At 40.6% G+C, this 19,858-nt stretch overlaps 1 pseudogene; it reads left to right on the top strand.

Annotated features, from left to right (window-relative positions):
• Positions 1-9,035: 9,035 nt before the first annotated feature.
• LOC120433651 lies at positions 9,036-10,280 on the top strand (annotated as a pseudogene).
• The last annotated feature ends 9,578 nt before the right edge of the window (positions 10,281-19,858 follow it).

The raw sequence follows: 19,858 nt of genomic DNA, 5'->3' as shown, positions 1-19,858 counted from the left end.
GGCACAGAGAGATTTGCATTGGGAAATTTAATCAGGATGTTGCTGTTGAGAGTAAAAGACAAAGGAGAAAAATATGCAAACTGTTAGAGGACGTGACTCAGCACCGAAGGATGATGGTCGCTAAAGGTAAGCACTCTTTAAGAACAAGGAGACGTGTTTGTTTAACACGACTCGATGCTCAGTTATGATGAGTCCAGTGAGGTGTGTACTTGCAAGACAGTTCAGGGGGAGAGTGAAATAAACTGGAACGCAGTAAAGAATTAATTCTAAGCATTATTAGCTTAACTTAAGTGTTTTGGGGGGGTTTTTTTACTAAAAATCAGCTGTTAAAAACTTCCAGACAAGCATTCAGCAAAACTCATATTTGATATTTAGTTATACACACACCAACCACTTTATAAGGCACTTTGTTGCTAGTGGTGGTGCAAAATAATAAAGTACATGATATATGCTTATAAATACACCTCTGAAGAATATCTCGATTTGTCATTATATGCAGGGTTTGAAGACTGTGGAAAATTTAGAGGCTTTCGACTGTTGCCAAGTTACACAAAGCAGAATAAAAAAGTCCATGAAGAGATGGAAATAACCCAAAAGAGCCAGGAGAACACAAAGAGGAAGAGACAGGAAAATAAACAGAATACCGAGGCAAAGACTGAGGGAAAGATGACATTATTCATACAAAAAACAGTAATCAGGGAGACAACAACAATGGGACAGGAGGAGAAGTAAAATTAAATGCAAAAGACAGGAAACAAATGTCTACCCATGTAAATCAGGGAATGAATAACAACTGTTAGGGTTCAATGTTGAGAGAAGAATCCATAAATAACCACAGATCCAGTCCAGTGTGGAATTAGACAGTATTTTAATAAACACATGTGTGAGTCCGACCGCTGTGCAGATTTCAGCGTCGAACTGAACTTACAATCATGAGACAAGGTTTTATATGGGTACAATAACAAAGCCCCCTCTTTTACAAAAATAGACAATAGTACAGCTTACGTCAATCCAAACCACAAAATGTTCCATGACCTTTAACATAGCTCTAAAGAACATTGTCTTTGGTCGGTGCTTCCCCTCTTCGCTGTCGCTCGTCGGGTGCACTTCCTCTAAGTACGTCGGCACACTTCTGCATTTCTGCCCTACCAAAATAGATCTACCATGTGTGTGTGTGTGTGTGCGTACACGTGCGGCGGCGTGCATGCTGTGTACTGCGCACGTGTCATGACCTCTCACTATTTGTCTGTCTGTACGTGTAGAGTTTGCATCTGCTTTCTGAACCTTAGTTGACCTCAACTTAAGCAACTTGAACTTTCCCCTATCAGTGATCCCTCTAACTAAGTGTGTGGGTGGTTACGTGTATGTCCGAACCAAGACTATATATGTAATCTACTGAATAAACACCCTACTCTTCAGCTTGCACTCACTCTGCTTTCGGTTTCACTTCTGCAAAAACATGTAACTTCCTGTCCCTGCAGTCAGCTTCTCCCCCACTGAAGACTTCAGTGTAAGAATATAAAAACATTCAAAAACCTTTAAATTATAGATTCAACTGATTATAACTGAACCTGTAATAAAGACTAATATAATACCAATATATTTTGAACATCTGAGTGCATCTGAATGCAACATCCCTATTAACATGAAATGGTAATGATGATTATAAAAATAGCAACAAATAATAGCAGGAAAATATTTCTATTCCTCTCACAACCACACTGGAAAAGAGACAGACAGGACATAAGTGAACTTTCCAGAGGGGAAGACAGAAGGATGAGATGGGGGGGGGGGGGCACTGATAAAACAAATTAAACTCTATAAACACAACTGGTAACTACAAATTATAATAAGAACTGATGCTACAGAATAAATCACAATCTAATCTATAGATTAAACAAAAGGAGTGACTAATGATAAACAAGAATTCAAACTCAACAGCAACAACCAAACTTTATTGTCACATACTCAACCATACAGTGTACAACATGTAGTGAAATGCTTGTGTCCAAGCTGCAGACGTAGCCGCACCATTCCAGGGCTTGGCTTTTAGCATGGGGGGGTCTAGCCAGGACTCTTATTGGATACCGGGTGGGAATCGAACTTGCGACAAAGGTGTGTAGTCTTTCCATTACACTATGCAGCTCGGACCACCCAGCAGTCATGAGAGGGTTGGCCTGATTTCCAAATGAGCAAGTAAATTTTAATTATTTTACTTACTACATGATATGACTGTGTGATTAACCATGAACCCTTATACATTAACCTTGTAATAGGTGGAAATGGAATGTGTTTTAAAATGTGATTTGCCCTTTACTGTTAGCATATTTACATATTTACATAGCTGCAGGGAGACACATTGCACGGTGTATGTTATTGTGCTCTGCCAACACTTCACCTACATTTTCATTTATATTTGAATCCCCGTAGATACTGACAGTTAACCATGTTACACACTGTTCAACTCTTTTAATTCAGCTGATGTTTGCTGTTAATATTTTATGCACAGTTGTCCAATAATAGTTTTATGCGTGCTGTGTTTTCGTAGTGTTTTATTGTTTCTTTTCTTAAGGGAATGGTTTGAAAATGCTTCCACCATTTATTTTCAGTTGTGTTTGCTTGTGTACTTGGAAAATTCACCGCACGCCACTGTGTCAATTTCCAATGTCCACTGTCAATGTCCACACATAGCCAATCACATAGTTTCCCTTTTTGGGTCATTAAATTAATCAATAATCAATAAGAGTAATTTAATTTTCTACTGATGCTTTTTACCTGATGGACAGCTTTTATTTAAAAAGTCAGTGTCCTCAAAGACCGGTACGTTCTTTGATTTGGTATATTGTTTCATATCTATGTTAATTCATTGTTCAGTGATGGGAAGGCCATTTAAGACACATCAGCCCGTGGGTGGAGCTCAGCATATGGTTATCTGTATTTAATAAGTCAAATTAAAACAGGTGGGGTTAGAAATGGCTCTCCAACTGTTTGTCTTCTGTTTCTCTGTGATAACTATTCTTTTATGCAAAGGTGAGAAAGACGTTTGATTTTTATTTAATTATTTTAATTTAATTAAAGAATATTGCAGATAAAAATGTGTTCTTTAGATACTCTAAATGAGCCAACTTGTTAACCTGTTTGTAGATTGACACAACATGGGAATGTGAGTCAAAATGGATCAAAGAAGGAACGTTTTTTTAAATCCACCAGGTCAAAGAATTAAATACATTATTATTACAATGCATTAATTTTCTTTTAAATGACCTTTTATGTAGTCAAAGTCAAATTTATTTATGTAGCGCATTTAAAACAACAACTATTGACCAAGATGCTGTACATTTAAGATAAGTAAGGTAAGTAAGAAATAAGACAAATAAAAGTAGTATAAACTAATTCTGATTTAAAAGCCAAGGAAAAAAGGAATAAATATTACTTTAAAAAAAACAAAACAAGTGATAGTGTTTTTATGCTGACAAATAGAAAGTAATGACCTTGTGACTGGCAGTGCTGAATTCAATAACACTATATTAATCAAGAGTAACAATAACGAGGACGTTTTAATTTACCTTTAACAATATCTACTAAACTGGTTAATAACAGGTTTGTTGACCAGTGAACAAAGCTGTATTGTAAAGTTGTCCTTGGTGTTTATAAAACTTTCTAAATGGTTACTAATGTTCACTGCATATATAATATTGTTATAATGTTGAAACTGGTCATTATAGCACCACATGTTTTAGCTACTACATGTCAGGTGGTGTAAATCATGAAACTCCTTTTTCACTAAATGTTTAGATTTGTTTCCCCTTGCTGTTTGGTTAGTGAGAAACCAAAATTTGTTGACAAATTCCACATCACTGTAATCTGAACTTTTCCCAAAATGTTCACATCAGCAATTGTGAAAGTTCCCAGACATAAATAATGAGAGAGCAGATCCAATTTGAATTTTCACATATTTCCGTTTTCTTTGAAACACGCTTCCTGGTGCAAACCAGTCACTGGTTTAACATATTTATTTTATGTTCCACTTTGCAGATGGTCATTCACAGCAGGCTGGTAAGTATCCAAGAACAATTTAACAACTTCAAGTTTCAAGTTTGATTTCAACCCTGTTTGTTTCCTCTGAGCTACACAATAAGTAGATTCTGTTCAACTCAATTCTATTTTAGTCATATAGCGCTAAATCCCAACAACAGTTGGCTCAAGACCCTTTATATACAAGCTATATATTAAAAAAAAGCTATTTTAAAGGTACTAGATAGCACTGCCCTCATTTGTGCCTCGCATTGCTTATTTAAATTTCTGTACTACTTGGAAAAGAAGAACACTTTTCTCTCCTCCTTTTATGTTTCTCTCTCTCTCACACACACACACACACACACACACACACAGGTTACGTTTTCTTAGTTCTCTCCAGATTTGCATTTAAACATGCAATTAATACAATACAATACAACTTTATTTATAGAGCACATTTAAAAACCAACGGTGTACCAAAGTGCTTCACATAAAAGACAGAAAATAAGACATAAATATTATAAATATTAAAATTATTAAATATTATAGGACCATAACAAAGTACCAAGTATACCAGGTCAGTGTCACTAATACACAGGAATAGCATAAAATGTATATCAAGTAAAACATGTTAAAAGCCATAAAAGATATGTATAACAGGTAAAATAGTGTAGGGATCAGATACAGGCATTAACGAGGAGGAAAGGCAAGGTTAAATAAATAGGTTTTTAACCGTGATTTAAATGATTGGACAGAATCAGACGCATGGATAGCAATAGGAAGGTTATACCATAAATCTGGTGCAGCCAAGGCAAACGCACAGTCGCCTCTAGACTTCAGCCGAGATCTTGGCTGCACCAGGAGTAACTGAGTAGATGATCTGAGTGCTCGGCGGGAATGTACGATCTAAGGAGTTTGATAAGGTAGGTCAGGGCTGTGTCGTTGATCATTTTAAAAGTAAGCAGCAGTATTTTAAATTGGATGCAGTATTTAATGGGTAGCCAGTTCAGGTCAGCTAAACCAGGGGTAATAGAGGCAAACCTCCCAGTTCCGGTCAGAAGGCATGGCACAGCATTTTGAACAGTTTGCAGTCTGTGAAGAAGGGCAGAATGAAGACAGAAATAAAGGGAGTTGCAGTAATCCAGCCTACAGGTCACAAAGGCGTGAGCAAGCTTTTCCAGGTCCTTATGCAGAACATAATGCCTAGCCTTAGAAATGAGACACAGTTGGTAGAAAGTAGATCTAACTACAGCAGACACTTGTTTATCAAATTTAAAAGAGCTATCCAGCAACATGCCCAAATTGCTAACAGTGTCAGAGAGGGAGCTGGCAAGGAACCAAAGGCATCACGAAGTTGTCCATGAGGAATATTGCTATCAAATACCACAATTTCAGTTTTCTTATCATTTAAGATAAGAGAGTTTCCTAAGAGCCATTCTTTAACCTCACAAATGCACTTTTGAAAGCAGTGCAGAGACAGAGGAGGATCATCAGCAAGTTCAAAGTAGATCTGTATGTCAGCGTAACAGTGAAAAGCGATATTGTATTTCTCAAAGATTGTGCCTAGAGGGAGCTATACAGTGAGAAAAGAATAGGGCCCAGCACAGATCCTTGAGGCACGCCACAGCAGACAGGTGCCGTGGAAGAAGAGCAGGTGCAGGAAAATAAGAGAGTGAAAGTAGACACTACATCCTTGGTTTTCTGCCAAAAAAAAAAAAACAGTTACATCTTAAATGCAGGTTCACAGACCAAACTACACCCATGTCAGTTTTTGGGGCAGGGCTCAATGGCGTAAATTAGCCTCTATACATGTAGTGTTTTAAGTCCACTTTGAATCATCTGTCATAATTCAGATTTAGAAGCTGAAAGGCTTTGTGAGTCAGAATTAAACTCTTTTCTTTCCGACTTAGTTTTTAAGGCTATTTTTAAAATGTTACTTTTAAATAAAAATATCAATAAAATTACTTTTTAATTTTATGATAAAAGAAATAAATGATTTGTAAATCGAATACATCCAAATTGTATTTCCAATAGAATGTAGAAAACGTACCATTTAAGAAAAACATACGCTCATTTTGAATTTGATGGCAGTAACATGTCTCCAAGAAGTTGGGACAGGGCCATTTTACCACTCTGTAGTATTACCTCTACTTTTAACAGTAGTCACTACATGTCTGGAAACTGAAGAGAGCAGTTGGTGGATGTTTGTGAGAAGAATGTTTTCCCATTCTTGTATGATATCAGATTCTAGCTGCTCATTAGTCCTGGGTCCACTTTGTTCCCTGGAAAAGACAGTACTCATGCATAAATGAGTCTCCCCTCACCCCAACCGGTCACCCTGCCCGAGCTTGGTTCTGCCAGAGGTTTATTTCCTTTTAAAAAGGAGTTTTTCTTTCACACTGTCACCAATTGCTCGCTTATAAAGGGTTGTCTGATTGTTGGGGTTGTCTCTGTATTATTGTCAGGTCTTTATCCTACAATATAAAAAGGGCATGAGTGGTGTGATTTGGCCCTAACATTGCATTAAATTGAATTGAAGTGTGGATTCGTCTCTGATTCATGCAGCTTTAACTCACATTTGTGGATGGAAAACCCTGTTCACAGAGAAAGATGTCAGAGTTCAAATATTTCCGACATCGTGAAGTGTTTTCCATGAATGAATGATCCCTGCTTCTAATGAAGCACTGCCTTAAGGACCTAAGAATACAGGCATTGTTAAATTGCATTTTCATTTACATTTTACAGGATCTTTGCTGGAATTGGATTAGCAACAAGTATTAATAATCTGCAGTGATGGGAATAACAGCGTTACAAGTAACGTTACTTTTTTCAGTAACGAGTAATGTAATTAATTACTATTTCTATCGTTGCAACGCCGTTACCGTTACTAAGAAGAAAATGCGGTGCGGTCGCATTACTATTTTTCAACAAACAGACGGTTGAAGCTGTGTTCAGCTTACTGCATCTTATATCAGTTGCACGGAAGTAGCTGTAAGTAATCTGGGCGCTACAACTTTAAGCAGCTGCGCGCTCCCGCGGACGGCAATCACTTTCTGCCCGACGATCACTTTTTGGCACAACACCTGGAGCTGGGGGGGGCAAAACAATCGCATGAGTGCTGCTGTTTGACTGAGGAAGAATAAAGTAGTCATGGTAAATTGTGTTGATGGGCCTCGTAAAACCAGAGTCATGATAAACAATATATACGCGTGTTTAGTTTCGTCATGTTTACTGTTTAAGGACAGTGCTAGCAAGCACTCTCTGCTTATGACCAAAAAATAGAAAAACTAAACAAAAAACAGCCCATTCATGTTGGTGGAAAAATGTACCATGTCGACCAATCAAAAATGATATAGCAACATGACATTTGGTTGTTTAGGAAGACGGGGAAGTTTTAGGACTGACGGCGAGAGAGAGAGAGAGAGAGAGAGCAGAAAAAGAGAGAGTGAGTTTTGAGATGTGAGAGATTTGTGATGTTTAGCGTGTTTGGAGTGTGTAGTTAATGTGTTGTCTTGTGTAGTTAGTGTGTAGTGTTGTGGATAGTTTTGTGTTGTGTGTCAGAACAATGAGGCGACTGCTGTCTCCAGGTAGAAAACACGAGTGATACACCTGCTGCTGTCAGACCTGCAGGTATCAGGCTGTGATGTTCTCCTGTATAGTGGACAGAAATTTTTTTTTTTTTTTTTGTGGAGTGGCACAAATAATTTGTGTGGCATCATATTGAATGCAGAACAGCTGATTGTTCTGTAAATAGTTTGAAATGGTTATAAAAAAAAAGAGTAAAAGGTAAATGGCTGCAAATAACTTGTTTACAAAACTTGTGCATATGATTTAAAAATTCGCAATTTATATTTGCATTTAAGGTTATGAAATATGATTCAATGAACATGTTTGTGGTTGTTACAGTGAAAAATAACTTTTTATAATTCTGCTATATGTGGGCAACTACTGATGAAGATTACAAATCCTGTGTGTTGTATGCATAACGTAGCTTCTCTGTGTTTTGTTTTCAGCCACCAGATTAGCTGGATCTGGATCGACTCGACGCTCTGGCAGAGTAGAAATCTATTACAATAACATGCAGACAGTTAAACTGTGGGACAGCACTAGAGGCTCCTCGATCAGCTTACTTTGGTGCAGGAACTGGACAAATTTGGCTTGATAATGTGGCCTGTTCAGGAAATGAAGGTTCTTTAATTAAGTGTCAACACAGTGGATTTGGAACAAACAACTGTGGACATGGTCAGGATGCTGGTGTGATCTCTTCAGGTGACAAACTTTTTAGATACTCATGTCATTGCTGGTCAGCCTGGTCTTGTGTGTCATACATTAAATGTTTTCACAGCATTTGTTCAGCCCTGCTGTTGTTTTTAAAAGTGCTTTATAAATTTATAAAAGTGTTTGGGGGGTTTTCAAGTGCAAAGAGGAATTGAAATCTAAATAACTTCTAATGCCTGACAGATCCAGTCCAATTATTTGGGTCTGGATCAACTCAGTGCTCTGGAAGAGTTGAAATCTATTACGGCAACACCTGGGGAACAGTCTGTGATGATGGCTGGGACTTAAATGATGCAGAGGTGGTGTGCAGAGAGTTAAACTGTGGGACGGCACTACAGGCTCCTCGATCAGCTTACTTTGGTGCAGTAGGTGGAAGGATTTGGCTTGATAAAGTGACCTGTTCAGGAAATGAAAGTTCTCTAACTTAGTGTCAACATCTTGGATTTGGAACATACAGCTGTGGATATTATCAGACTGCTGGTGTCATTTGTTCAGGTGAGATAACTTTCAGATACTCAAGAGACTGAAGATCACTTTGTTCTTGGATGTTGTGCCTGAAATACTTTGTTAATATTATTCTTCCTTACATTAACAATCTCAGAATATTCTTCATTATTTTTCCTGACAGGTCTGATCAGATTAGTTGGATCTGGATTGACTCAATGCTCTGGAAGAGTTGAAATCTATCAACTCTGGCTGTGTTGATGGCTGGGACTTAAATCATCAGCAGAATCTGGCAGAGCATCTCTGAACCAACAAACACGTTCATGAGTCCTCTGGAGAAACATGACGTCTCTGTGTGTTTCATAGGTCAAAGGTCAACTCCAGAAGATGGGTCCTCTTCAGCCAATGAACATCTTCCTCCGACAGGAGTTGGACCGAATGCAGCGTGTCATCAGCAGCGTACGGAGCACGCTCACTGACCTCAGACTGGCCATCGATGGTCAGTTACACACACACACACACACACACACACACACGTTCACTGACGCTCGATCTGACTCGCGTTTCCGCAGTTGCAGGGACCATCATCATGTCTGAAGACCTGCGCGACGCCCTCGACAGCATGTTCGATGCTCGGATCCCGCGCCTGTGGCTGAGGCTCAGCTGGCCATCGGCCACGCTCGGCTTCTGGTTCACCGAGCTGCTAGAGAGGAACCAGCAGCTCAGCGCGTAGATCAGTGCCGGGCGGCCCAACCAGTTGTGGCTCACCGGCTTCTTCAACCCGCAGGTTGGTTCATTGTTCCGGAAATCTGGAGTTTTGGAATTCTTCAGTTTTCTTTCCGAATGTTTTTGTGTCTTCAGGGTTTCCTGACCGCCATGCGTCAGGAGGCGACACGCCCAACCTGTCCAGGGGCTGGGCCTTGGACACGGTCACCCTTAGCAACGATGTCACCAAGATGATGAGGGAGGATGTCTCAGCTCCGCCCCCTGAAGATGTGGGTGGAGTCTATATCTATGGCCTCTTTCTGGATGGAGCGGGATGGGACAGACGTGGTGCCAAACTCGCTGAGGCTCCGCCCAAAGTTAGTTTGTCTTTTTAAAATCCTTTTTTTTTTTTTTTACTTAGATTAAAATAATAAACTGAAGCTTTAAAAAAACTTCAATGTTCAAACAAAAGTCCAACGTTTTACTGTTTCTGTATTTGTTTTGTAAATTAACACAAAAACATTTTAAGATTTTTTAAAAGATTAATCTAATGAAAAATTATGAATTAATAATTGATTTAGAAACTAAATCTAAACTAAAATTTAGGAACTAAATGAAATCAAAGTATTTTTGTTTTTGCTCAGTAATAATAAGTTTGTCTCCGCCCCTCAGGTCCTCTTCACCCCCTCCCTGTGGTCCATGTCTTCGCCGTCAGCTCAGCCAACATGGCCGACAGTAAGCGTCCCCTGGCGGCGGGGGCGGTCAGCCTGTACTCGTGTCCCGTCTACAAGAAGCCTCGACGCACCGACCGAACTTCATCTTCTCCCTGCAGCTGAGGGCGTGCAGCCGCCCGAGCGCTGGACGCTGCGAGGCGTCGCGCTGCTCTGGGACTGCAAGTGATCCAAACGTTGTTGTTCCACAGACACAGACAGACACTCACCGTGGGGCTCTGCTGTGTCTCACTCAGACCTCCCCACAGGTTTCAGTTTGAGCTTTTTTATTCTGATGTTCTGATAGTTTCCATTTTTCTTCAGCACCAAACATGTTTGTAGATTTTAGTCTGTTAAATTTATGAAAATCAAAATGTTTCCACCTCTCTGCAAGTCTCTAATAATCATAATCATAATAATAATAATAATAGTAACAATAATGATTTTCTATGTGACCTCACACAGTAAAGCTGATGTGAGGATCATCACAGTTTCGGTGGTTGTATGAACTTAGAATGCATAAAATAATAATTTGTTTTAATTAAAAAACTTTCCCTCTGTCATTTCCTGAGTGTTTCAAAATAAAAGTCCTCTCTTTCATGTTTTGAATGTGAGGCTGTTCCTGTGATGCCTTCAAATCTGTTTCAGTCTGCAGTTTTTTACAGTTCAGACCCAAAGTGACTCAAACATTTACTTAAAAGAGGTTTTAGTTCGTCTGGGTTTTCCTGCTCAGCAGCGCTAAACACACAAACAGGAAGAAAGAGGAAAATATGTGTTTCTGTGAACAATGCAGTACCAAAATAAAAGACCAGGATTTAATGATTGACAAAAACATTAAATGATCATGTTTATTTTCACATCAATGTTCCATCGTCCTTCTTTTAGAAGAAGTTTAGAAATTAAAAATACCAATAACACAGCAGGAAAAAGCCAACAGCATGAGTCCTGAAAGGCTTAAAGAGAAAATAAACGCAAAAAGAATGAAACAAAAGGGCACAAAACCTCAAAACAAGAGTGAATTAAATCTGACCGACACACAAATATGCTAAAAACCCCAAACATGAACCTGTGAGGTCATTAATACCTGTGTGCATGTTTACATGTCTTTGTGGGGACCAAAATGCCCGTCCCCACAAGTTTGAAGACATTTTTGAGACTCAGGATGTGGTTTTAGTGTCCGGGACAGTCAGGTCAGGGTTAGGCATTCAGTCTTAATGGTTAGAGTGAAAGGCTGAGGAAAGCATGATGCCAAATAGATGTCCCCACAAGGATATGAAAACACAACCGTGTGTGTGTTACTGTGAATTTGTGAGACAAGTGAAGATTTCAGAATCAGTGAGAAATGTTTCACTTCCTGTTGGTGAAGAAGAGCAGACTCCTCTTCAGCCTGAGAAATGAAGAAGCTTTTATTTTGTCAGCCTGACAAACACGAGCTCAGCCACGAGCAGAGGCGACCCTGCAGAGGTGAAGGTCACAGTCAGAATCAGCGCTGGTGCCAGAGAACCGCACAAGGACGGCCTCATTGGTCACGAGTTCATTATGTGATGGTAACAAGCTGATTATTACAGAACAGGAAACACACGTCTGCCTCATCAAACACCAGCTGCTGCTGCTTTTATCAGTCTGCCAACAAAACCTCACAAGAAAGAAGTTTTTGTGAGTTTGCAGCGTTCCTCTAAACTGAAAACTAAGAGTGAAAATGGGAGCATGCAGCTACACTCGAGAGTCAGGCAGTTTAAATGTGTTTGTCTTCATCTGTAGTTACGTTTCATTGGCTGGAAATGTGCTAACTGGAATCTTTCATGAGTCCAGATGAACAAAAACAAGTGTTTACTGCTCCACGCTGCACGAATCTGAATCAAAATCACTCAGATGCGCCCATGTAGGGATTCCACCAAAACCATGTGACCACCTTTGAACCTGTCGTGAATATAATTTTAGACTTTTCACTTTATTTTGAAAGAACAGATTTGCAGGAAGTGCGGCTGCTGCAGAAACTCTTCACTTTTCACTGGCTTTAATCTTGAAGGTTTCTCCAGATGTGGAACATTCACGCTAAACATTCAACATCTGACAACCGTCTCCATGTAAAACACTGACAAACTCAAACTTTATACGGTAACTGACAGATTTATTCCTCCATTTTCAGGCATTTCACAATGAACTTGGATTAGTTTGATGATTTTATTCACATTGGTGAATAAAACCAGCCAAGAGGCTGATTCCTGCAGAGGAGGAGGCAGAGCGGAGGAATCTGCAGGTTCTGTCTCTAACACACAACCAGAGCTTCATCATAACGAGTACATAATAAAACCATGATCCCCCCGATCGACTCTTTTAGCCTGTTTCCTCTGGATCGAACAGGATCTAACAAACCCCAGCTGCTGCTGGGACACTGGTCATCATGGGAGGAAAAAGATGGCTGCCGTGTTGCTGTTTCCTGTCTTACACCAGGGTTATACTTCCTGTATCTGTGGGTCTGAGTTTTTAATCAGAGGATGAACTTAAAGCTTTCAGTCTGCTCTACAACCCACCACCTATCCACACGTCTTCTAAGTGACTGGAAATCAGTAAAACTTCTACCAGACTTTAGTAAATATTGCATTAAGATGAGCAGACAGATTTTAATCTCAGCATCGCAGATTTTTCAGGACACAGGAAGAGTTCCTGCCATGGATTTAGATGTTAGTGTTGTGTGGATGAACCCATTGTGTGGGATCTTTGTGTTACTAACACTGATGCTTTTACACTTTAGGACCCTCGAGACCTCTGCTGCTCAGCCGTCCTGATCGCTGCCTCCACTTTAACCAGAGGCTGTAACCTCTGATCATTTCACCTGCACAGTAAAACTCTTCTCCAGAACCAAACGTGCCATAAACCCATCACAGCTTCATCATCAGCTCAGTCTCAGCAACATGCAGACGACCGAGCAGCAGAAACTCTGCAGGGAACGTCTGAAATCTGTTCTTCAGTTTTCCAGCTCACTGTTTATTGAACATGAGACAGAAAAATACCTTCAGCTTTAATGTGAAACTTTTATCGCCTGTGACATGTTTGCAGGAAGTCTTCATGCTGTGATTTAGTGTCACAGCCATAAATATCACACAAGGTAAAAACTACAAGTCCCAACATCCTCTGTGTTTAGGGCGGAGCAGTGAAAGTGAAAGTGTTGATCCTCTGTTCAGAGCAGCAGGAGGAGGAAGCTGTGGCGTGTCCAGCGGGGTGGCCTGGGGGGGCACAGGCCACCCCCCCAACCAGACTGGCCACCCCAGGTGCCACCCCGAAGCCAAAACAATAAAATCCAATGAAATATCAAATGTACGATTATGTTTTCACAGTGAAGCTCAGATATCCGAGTGTAAGTGAATGCAGCATCGGCTTCTGCGCTATGAGCATCATGTTAGCAAAGGTAGGAGAGCCAAGCACGAAAGACAGCACCACAGAAAACAGTTTTTTGGCGAAAGATTAACAGTTTAACATAGCTGGACTGGCCATCGAGCATGGCGGAGCTTCCACAGCGGCTAGCAGGTGGATGAGGGAAGGGGAGGCAGGAGGAGGAGAGACCCGAGGCAGCTGCCAGTCCGAGTGTCAGGTGAACTGAACTTCAGGTAAGAAGTTAATGACCTGCAGTCTATCTGGGTCAGATATAAACCAAGTTTAGGTGGAGTTTATTTTCGTTGTGCTGACTTTTTACAGTCAGTTACAATAACTCGTACTGCGTACTAGCTAGCATGACGGAATTTATATACAGCTGGGTGGATGCTGTGATGTTACTGATAGTGAACTTTATTTTATTCATGAGGTTAGTTAGTAGAGTTGCCAACGGCTCCTTAAAATATGTAATGGTCCCTCATTCAGAGAAAATATTATGTGTTACGTATTGAGCTGAGAAGAGACGCAGTTTGTCCCGGACTTCAGCTAGAATGAAAAAAAGACACAAAGCTGGAGTTATTCTGTGTCTTTGCTGCACAGCTGCCTCTTCTTCTCTCATTCTCTCCCCTCCCTCTCCTGTTGCTACTTCAATCATGAAACTGATCAATGATCAGCTGATCGGCTTTTCTCTCTTGTTTGTTTATCGCCCACTTTGTGCCAGAAAGAGGAAACCAGCGGATGCCGCGCTAAACAACAGCAGCACCTTTAAGCTTGATCAGCTGTTGTTAGAATTTATTTAATAATAATTTCTAGTATCAGCTGATGTTTGCTGGAGCCACAGCTGTAAAGCTGCTGGTCATGATATCGGTTTGGATATGTGGTGAGAGGAAACATGAAGATGAAACCAGGAGATGTCCTTACTGAATCATCAGAGCTGAACAGGTGATGGAGAAACAGGTTTACCTTTTAGGTGACATGAATGAGTTGAAGGGAAGTTATGAACTGTTTCTGAGAGACAAATAACACCAGGATCCTTTTCTATGTAGCTGACAGCTGGTAACTGTGCAGGGGCAGGTCTAGCAAAGTGATGCCAGGGGGCCAGGTAGGGCATTAACAGGGAAAGGGGGGCACAAAGAAATACTTTTCTTACTTATTCTCATTTAAAATATCTAGCTTTTATTAAATAATTGTCTGAATCTTGCCAACAAAGTTTTTATCTGATGTAAAATTTATAGAAATCATACATATACCAACAAGACAGTGTATATCACTGTCACAACAGTGTTTGTTTTCATTCAAAGGCTTTGTGGCTTTAATATCTGGTGGGCCGGTCTGTAGTCAAAATGCCCAATTTTTTGTACCAGTCCAGCCCTGCAGGTTAATACTGGCAGTGTCACCATGCCAGCTGACTGTATTTCATCATCAGCCAGTGTTGTTCTTTATACATCAATATTACCAAAGTTTACCATAAGGCAGCATAGAAAGTATTTACTTGCTTTCAGGTTTCATTCAAATGTTAATCTTTTCATTTGTTTCCCCACTTTTTTCCTGTTTCAAAATCAAACACCAGTTTGTAAGAAGATTATCTGCTTTTTTTAATAGGCAGATTAAGTTTTGCATTGGCTAATTTGGCAATTGTATGTTAAAAATGTTCGTATTTTAATATTCAAAAATGTTTTTGCCCAAAACATATGTGCCCTATATGTCCGTAAAAATACTATGCAAATATTGCTGTCCTTGAATGTTGCGTAAACACTGACAAAGCACTGATTGTATCTCTTGTACTTTATCAACGCAGTATCTAAAAACTTTGCACCGTAGTGGTTAAAACCTCATTCTAATAAGAGTGAAAAGCAAATTCACTTATTAGGTTTACAGGGTTATTGAATGATGGTTAATGGTTGGTAGATTTTTTTTTTTTAACATTATCTGCCAATTACATCTGCCACCCTTCTCCAAATCTGTGCCTCTATCTGGCCCCCCCAACAAAAATTTTCTAGACACGCCACTGGGAGGAAGGTGGAGCTGAGGCAGGTGAGTGTTAACATGAATATGTTTCTTCTTATGACATAAAATAATTCCACGCTGTTCGTGTCTGTGGGTGAAACGTGAGGCCGGTCGGTCCTCTGAGCGCTGGTTTCCTGTAAGTAGAGAGGAAGTGAAGCGAAGTGCGCAGTTTAGCTGAGCCTCCGTTTAGTGTGAGAGAGCAGGAGGAGAGTGAGAGCTGTGCTGAGGCAGGTGAGTGTTAACACCGCTCTGACATTACTGTGTCTCTGTGGCGGGAACAACAGGCTCCGTCCGTGGAGGCAAAAATAATCAGACTTTGGTTTTTCAAAGGAAACTACATTATGTCGGAAGAGGCCGCGCGCTCATTGGACAACGACTTGTCAATCTCAAGTTATTAGCCAATGAGCGCGCAGATTCGCAGTAAGACCCGCCCTTATCACGACATTTTTAAAAACTAAAATGGCGACAGAAACTCATTTCAGGCTGACTTTAAACTGTTTGAGCCACTTCCTGTTCTCAGTCCCGGCGTCCTTATCACCGACGTTTCTGTTGCTCTGATATCTGATATTGATTATATCGGTAAACAGGCTGTAGCAGAAACATCAGGTCTGATCTGAAAATCCTTCAGAAACAAACTTTAAGAGTTTTATGTCCGTGTGAGGCCGCACGCTGATTGGATAACAACCTGTCAGTCTCAAGTTATTGGCCAATGAGCGCGCGGATTCACAGTAAGACCTTTTCACGTCATTCTTTTAAGCTAAAACATCGACAGTAAAACTGTAACGTGTCCTGTGATCTATAAACTCTGTGATGAATAATCTGAAGTCATTTTGAGCCTGACAGTAGTTTCCTGTCACAGAGCAGAAGCTGCAGGCAGTTTTTGGCTCCTTTATATTTAATTTATTCCAAAATAAATCAATAAAGGTAGAAAAGAACTCTCAGTGAAATAAAAATCTATTTTTAAAGACAGATGTGACCAAGTGCAACAAATATAAGATGACATGTTTACAGGTATTTGAAGTATTGATCATATGTAGAACACAGAGCAGGTCCAATAACAGAGTCATCCTGCTCACAAACAGCACTTTGGTTTCATGAGCTCACTTCCTGCAGTGATCCTCAGCTTCTCTCCAAAGGAGCCGTAACATGTGGGCTCCTCACCATGATGATGATCCCAAACACACGGAGTTCCTTCATCCACCTGATCATGTACTTATTAAATAATGTGATGGTTTTGGTGTTTTTAAAGACTTTGAGCCTCTAAAATAACTGGTTTGGACTTTAGGGCCAAAGCTCCAACATTAGAAACCCATCAGTGTGATGCTTCCAGTACAACAGCACCTCTGAGTGTGTGTGTTCACCTCTCAGACTAACTCCACCCTGACATCAAGAAGATGGAGGAAGAGGACGGAGCAGCATCTGCAGCATCCAGCTTTGTGTCTGTGAGGGTGGACGGGTTACACAAACACCTCCACCTTACAGTCATGAACCTGCAGCAACAAAGTTCTTCAGTCATGGAGCTCAGCTGACCATGTAAGATTCTAATGATTTCTTCTCTGCAGCCGTCTGTACTCTAATCTGAGACAACTACTACTGACAGAAACCATCACATCATCCAGTTTGTGTGTTTGCAGCTGCTTCATAGATTTTAAACAGAGATTAATCAGTAATTCATGTGATATGAATGTGATGTGTTTGTGTTTGCAGAGGTCAGAGGTCACAGTCTCCAGCATCCAGCTGTGTGTCTGTGAGGAGTGACTGGTCCAAAGACATAGACCCTCCAGACTTCAGTCATGAACCTGCACCAACAATGTTCTTCAGTCATGGAGCTCAGCTGACCATGTAAGAGATCTGCTGACTCAGAGGTCAAAGGTTGTTTATATAAACGTGTTCTGCCAGTGACATCATAACTTGACCTCACACTGGTCTGTGTATGAAGTATAATTTAGTGGCAGTTGTTAAAGTTGTATAATGAGGATGCTAGTTTGGGGCGTATTTTCCTGCTGATGCAAATGCATCTACTTTGCCCTTCATCTGTCGCTTTGGACAAAGACATCCAATGAAAGTCAGAACAACACAGTTTGCACCAGCAGCAGGAGAGGAAGTGGCTGACATCCAGAAGTCCTACCAGTGGCTGAGCAAAGCTGGACTGAAAGACAGCACAGAGGCAGTAATCATGGCATCACAGGAACCAGCTCCAAGCACCAGACCCACAGAGCCCGGGGTCTACATGGCTCTTTTTGGGGGGTTGTATTAATAGTGACTCTGTTTCTTTGGACCAAAATCTTTTGTTTTCAGTTCAGTTGCAACACCGACTAACACTAATGCAGGGGTCGGCAGCCTGCAGCTCCGCGTGGTTTGGGAAAATAAATCAGTATTTAGCTGAAGTGTGTTTTATTTATGTTAGTTCTTTTTAACTTCTAAATTTGAAGATTATTGTGATATTGAAATATAAAAATAAAATTCTATTCTATTATTTTTTCATCGCTCAAATAAGCGTCACAGTCGTGGAAGCCGGTGTTCCCGCAGAAACACCGTGCATTTATCGAGACTTTCAGCCCCAGGTAGGCCAGTTATGGATCTTGGATCCACATGATGTCAGTAGCTCCTCCGTGAACGATGTTACAAACAAACACGCTCACGCCTCACAGACGACAGCTGACATCCTGTAGAGATGAAAGTGACCTCGTACAGCCTGGATCTGCAGACGCTGTGCGCAGAGGTTCAGGAGTCCCATTGTGAACATGTCAGGCAGACACAACCATGTTTGCATGAACACGCTTCTCACACACGGTTGCTGACGCACACAGCCGGCTGTAGCTTTGCAGCTCACAGCCCGACACACACCAACAACAGCACAGACGTTAAGGCGGCGAGGCGTGATTGCAGGTGCCGCTCAGGTGCGTCCGCCTCCCCTGCATCTGCAGACCACGCCCCCCCACACACATTAACCTGGTAAATACATATTTAGGCAGAATTTTGCAAACATCTATTTTTCATTTTCAGCAGCTTTTTCCAATTTTCTTTTAAAAGTCAGTTCAAGGCTCCAAAAGCCCAAAGGAGATATGAGGGCGGCTCACAGCTTTGTTTGCTGGATCATTTTAGTTCAGCGTCTTTGCTTCTATTTCTTTAAGAGTTCAAAATGTGTTCATTACATGAATAACATGTAATTTTCTCTGTAGCACTTCATGGATTTCATAAGCAACACACCTTAGTTGTTCACATAAAGCATAAAGGTAAAAAACAATAACAGTGTTATCTTCATTTAGATGTTAAAAAGTATTTGCGGCTCCCAGAGTTTTCTTTTGCCTGGAAACTGGGTCCAAATGGCTCTTTGGTCCTAAAGGTCGCTGACCCCTGACCTCATGGTATATTTTTTTAGAAAAACATGAATCAAATCTGAGAAAAGTTTCTACCTGACCTATTGAGTGTTATTGAAGCCAGAAGTTTGCCTTCATACTGTGTTCCTTGCTTTTTGTGGTTTACTAATCGATGTGAAATGGATGCAATGTGGTTGTATTTGCAGAGGTCAGAGGTCACAGTCTCCGGTATCCAGCTGTGTGTCTGTGAGGAGTGACTGGTCCAAAGGAATATATCCTCCAGACTTCAGTCATGAACCTGCAGCAACAAAGTTCTTCAGTCATGGAGCTCAGCTGACCATGTAAGATTCTAATGATTTCTTCTCTGCAGCCGTCTGTACTCTAATCTGAGACAACTACTACTGACAGAAACCATCACATCATCCAGTTTGTGTGTTTGCAGCTGCTTCATAGATTTTAAACAGAGATTAATCAGTAATTCATGTGATATGAATGTGATGTGTTTGTGTTTGCAGAGGTCAGAGGTCACAGTCTCCAGCATCCAGCTGTGTGTCTGTGAGGAGTGACTGGTCCAAAGACGTAGAACATCCAGACTTCAGTCATGAACCTGCAGCAACAAAGTTCTTCAGTGATGGAGCTCAGCTGACCATGTAAGAGATCTGCTGACTCATTTATGGGTGTTTGAAATTCTGTGACCACTTTGTAATTTTAGTTTACATTTTAAAAGTGTTTTTATTTTTAGTTGCCTGTATTTTATTCCACTGTGTGTAACGTGGTGGTTTCTGCTGTTTGGGACTGTTTTGGTGTATTTGTGTCAGAACATCAGATAAATGATTCTATCACATTTTCAAAGAAAGTATCAGGATAATAATCTGAACTGAGTCATCAGAAACAGAAAGATGGTCTCAACAGGCCACTGAGCTGATCTCCAAAGAAAGAAGAAGATTGAAGAGTCCGAGGCTGTTTATTTGTCACAGGCATCGTCAAACACGTCCAACACAGTGA

The sequence above is a fragment of the Oreochromis aureus genome, linkage group 3 (assembly GCF_013358895.1).
Source record: "Oreochromis aureus strain Israel breed Guangdong linkage group 3, ZZ_aureus, whole genome shotgun sequence".
NCBI classification, from domain to species: Eukaryota; Metazoa; Chordata; class Actinopteri; order Cichliformes; family Cichlidae; genus Oreochromis; species Oreochromis aureus.
The sequence above is the reverse complement of the archived record's forward strand: the minus strand, read 5'-3'. Positions and strand labels throughout refer to the sequence as shown.